Genomic DNA, 4,274 nt, shown 5'->3' on the forward strand with positions numbered 1-4,274 from the left:
CCCGAATAGCCAAAGTTATATTAAAGAAGAAAACCAAAATGGGAGGCATCACAATCCCAGACTTTAGCCTCTACTACAAAGCTTTCATCATCAAGACAGTATGGTATTGGCACAAAAACAGACACATAGACCAATGGAATAGAATAGAGAACCCAGAACTGGGCCCACAAATGTATGGCCAATTAATTTTTGACAAAGTAGGAAAGAGTATGCAATGGAAAAAAGACTGCCTCTTTAGCAGGTGGTGCTGGGAGAATTGGACAGCAACATGCAGAAGAATGAAACTAGACCACTTTCTTACACCATACACAAAAATTAACTCAAAATGGCTGCAGGACCTGAATTTAAGACAGGAAACCATCAAAACCCTCGAGGAGAAAGTAGGAAAAAACCTCCTAGACCTCCACCACAGCAATTTCCTACTTGACACATCCCCAAAGGCAAGGTTGTACCTTCTTAAAGAAACTCTAGAATCAGTTCTCACTGGCTTGAAATCCAGCTTCATTTACACGTGTATTTCTCCTTGTTCAATTTTGCAAGTCTCAGCAAAATGCCAGTGTAACTGCTTGGCCTTTTCTCAAGTTAAGGGAGGGCTTCCGGGCACATTTTTCTGGGCTTGTTGTGGAGCTCAACATAAACAAGAGAGGGCACAACATAAACAAATCTCCCTCTCTATACTACTTCCTGACGTATCCACGTGGTCTGTGTGAGTGACGAACTGAGGGTCCTTAATCTTATTCCTCTCTTTAAGGGATTGAACTAAAATTTACATTCATAAAAGAGTAAAACTTTTGAATATTTTTGTCCAAATACTAGGTGGTGTAGTCTCAGAAATGTGGTTGCTAGAATGAAGTTGGCCAGTGACTATTGTAACTGGGATGGCAGGAGCATTAGTGGCACTCATCATTCTCACCTATGATTGCAACTTTCAACTCTGTACCATGATGTCTATATCTATGCCCAACCCAAACTTCCCCATAGTGTCCTAGCTCTGTATATTCAACACATGCCAAACATTTCTCAGTGGGAACTCAGCATGTACAAAACTGGCCTCTTCAAACCTGTAGCTCCTGAATTTCCAATCTCATGAAAACGCTATCATCATTTACCCAGGGACTCATGCTATAAGCCTTGGAATTACTCTGCCTGAATGATGTCATGTTTATGTCTTAAACATCTTTTCATCTGTGTCCTCTTCTGTACTTCTGCTGTCACTGCCCAGTGGTAGGATTCATTATCTCTTTCCTAAGCTATTGCTTCAGAGTCTCAACAGGCTTGGCCACTTCTAGTCATAGTTCTTCAAGCATTCCACCTTTGATATGTCCTCTTGACTCTTCCTATCTTAGCAAATTATCTCTGGTTAGCCCATTCCCCTCCTAAAAATGCTGTTAAGAAATGGACAGAAAACCTCTCATGTATTGACTAGTCTTGAGAATCATAAGACTAAACCTAACCTCAATACAAACACCATGCATATTGTAAAGCAACACAAGATTACTTCAGCTCTTGTAGCAGCCTGATTTCTTTACTGTCTAATGGTTTGACCAACCCAAATCCCTAAATTTCAACACATGTCTTGCTATGAAACCTGGACCTGGACCTGACTTCCTGAAATGAATCAGAGGTCTCTTATGTTGCCTTCATGTGATTTCTTTTTGCTGGCTTTGGTTCTTAGATCCAGATTTTGCTTTCTCCCATATGCTTGGGGGTCTGTTTTGGATTGGGGGGAGAGCAAAAAGGGTAGTATTCAGAAATTTCTTTTAATTTTTTTGTTCAAAAAAGATTCTTTGACCTAAAAATCTAAATTACTGAATTTTGGTTTCAGACAAACAAATCATTGTTCACCAGGACTAAGCTAATGCCCCAGTGTCTTGATTTTCTGGTCTTAAGAAAAGAAAGAAAGAAAGAAAGAAAGAAAGAAAGAAAGAAAGAAAGAAAGAAAGAAAGAAAGAAAGAAAGAAAGAAAGAAAGAAAAAGAAAGAGAGAGAGAGAGGGAGGGAGGGAGGGAGGGAGGGAGGGAAGGAGGAAGGAAGGAAAGAAGGAAGGAAGGAAGGAAGGAAGGAAGGAAGGAAGGAAGGAAGGAAGGAAGGAAGGAAGGAAAAGAAAGAAAGAAAGAAAGAAAGAAAGAAAGAAAGAAAGAAAGAAAGAAAGAAAGAAAGAAAGAAAGAAAGGAAGGAAGGAAGGAAGGAAAAGGAAGGAAGGAAGGAAGGAAAAGGAAGGAAGGAAGGAAGAAAAAGAGAAAAGAAAGTAATGTTTTGCTCAATTCACCATCACCTTGTGTGAATTAACTAACTAATGATACATATCCTTAGGTGGAAGATATTATACACAAAATGGATAATAAGTAACAGCAAATTGAGAAATTACATGTATTCACATACATGCTGTTACTCTTCTGGCAAATGAAATGGTACCATTATCATTGTGATACCACTTTAAAAAATTTATCTGATTAGAAGATGGTATTCCTGATGAAGACACTCAGCGAGGTAAGAACAGAAAGAGGCTTCCTCAACCTAATAGAGGAATCTATGAAAAATTTACAGATAACTCATACTTAATGATGAAAGACTGAATGCCCACTCTCACCACTTCTAATTGACATTGTCCTGGAGGCCCTATCTAGTGGAATTGGGTAAAGAAAATTAGTAAAAGACATCTAAAAGAAAACGTAACACTATATTGGTAGATACACAAGCATCTATGTAGAAAACCAAACAGAATCTACAAAAATATTACAAGAACTAATAAGTAAGTTCAGCAGGTTGCAGAATACAAGATAAATGTAAAAAAGCAATTGTATTTCTATATTAGCAGGGAAAATTGGAAAAAATTTAAAAGACAATACCATAAAGTATTAAATTTTTAGGGGAAAATATTACAAAAGATGTGACAGACATATATATTAAAACTAAGCATATATTATTATGAGAAATTCCAAAAAACCTATATTAGTGGAGAGATATACAATGTTCATGGGTCAGAAGACAATATTGTTAAGATATCAATTCTTTCCAAATTAATTTACACAATCACAATTCAGCACAATCACAATAAAAATCCTAGCAGGATTTTTTTTTTGGTAGAAATTGACAAACTCATAGTAAAATTCATACGAGAATGCAAAGGATCAAGAATAGTCAAAACAACTTTGAAAAAGAAAACCAGAGGATCAATACTATCAATTTCAAAACAACATAATGCTTCTATAGTCAAGAAAGCATGATGCTGGCATGAAGATAAATAGATATATCAGTGGAACAGAACAGGGGTTCCAGATGTAGGCCCACATATCAATGGACAATTGATTTTTGACAAAGATGCAAGGGTAATTCAGTGGAGAAAGGATTTTTTTTTCAACAACTAGTGATAGAACAATTGGATGTCCATATGCTAAAATAAATAAATTTTTATCTCTATCTCACACTACATGCAAAAACTAACTAAAAATGGACCTCACATCTAAATATAAACTCTAAAACCACAAATTTTCTAAAAGAAAACATAGGGAGAAAACCGCTGATCCATAAAAAAACAAATTAATACATTGGGCATTATCAAAATTAAGATCCTCTGCTCTTTGAAAGAGACTGTGGAGAGTATAAAAAGCTAAGCCACAGGCCAGGAGAAAACATTGGGAAGACTTTTATCTGATAAAGAATCTGTATCTAGAATATGTGAGGAAAATTAATAAGAAAACAAACAGCTCAATTAAAAATGTACAAAATATATCAAAAAATACTTCACAAAATACAGATGGCAAATAAGCAAGTAAAAATGTGTTCTGTATCATTGATCATTAAAAAAATGCAAATTCAAATCCCAGTGACATTCCATTGCCCACCTGTTGGAATGGCTAAAATTTTAAACCACTGGCTACATTTTGGTGGGAATGTAAAATGGTAAAATCATTTTAGGAAAAATTTGGTGGTTTCTAAAAATCTAAACATATCCATTTCATATGACCCAGCCATTTCACTCCTAGGTACTTTCCACAAAGAAATAAAAGCGTAAGTTCATACAAGGACTTGTACACTGTATCACAGCAGTTTTACCTACAGTAGCTTAATACTGGAAACAAATGTCCATCAACAAGTGAATAGATAAAGCATAGAATACCTATACAATAGAATACTATTTATCAATTTAAAAAAAGTAAAGGTGTGTTGCAACATGGATGAATCTCAAAATAATCATGCAATTGAAAGAAGCCAGATCAAAAAGTATGCATACTGCATGATCCCATTTATCTGAAATTCTGGAAAGTGTAAACT

The sequence above is a fragment of the Suricata suricatta genome, chromosome 4 (assembly GCF_006229205.1).
Source record: "Suricata suricatta isolate VVHF042 chromosome 4, meerkat_22Aug2017_6uvM2_HiC, whole genome shotgun sequence".
Lineage (NCBI taxonomy): Eukaryota > Metazoa > Chordata > Mammalia > Carnivora > Herpestidae > Suricata > Suricata suricatta.